A 301-nucleotide genomic window follows, 5' to 3' on the forward strand; every position below is an offset into this window, starting at 1 on the left:
GGGGCGCTCGTCTCTGGGCCTCGCGAGGCCCTCCCGGGCTCAGGCTGGAGGCGGGGACGCCCCGAGCGCCACGCTGGGCACTGGGCCGCTCCAAGCCCTGCTTTGCTTCTCTTCCTTCGAGCCGGGCGAGGGGAGGCAGCAGGGTTCCCTAACCGCCCCGAGCGCTCACGCCAGGCGGAGTCCGGAGGAGCTGGGCAGAGCCGGTGACCCGGTCTGACGTGCTGAGCCAGAGACGAGCCCGGGGGCTGTGGGGTGAGCGGACCCGGCGGGGACCCTTGGGGTTCCAATAGGATCGGGCAGC

Source organism: Fukomys damarensis, unplaced genomic scaffold, assembly GCF_012274545.1.
Source record: "Fukomys damarensis isolate Sample0158 unplaced genomic scaffold, DMR_v1.0_HiC HiC_scaffold_14, whole genome shotgun sequence".
Lineage (NCBI taxonomy): Eukaryota > Metazoa > Chordata > Mammalia > Rodentia > Bathyergidae > Fukomys > Fukomys damarensis.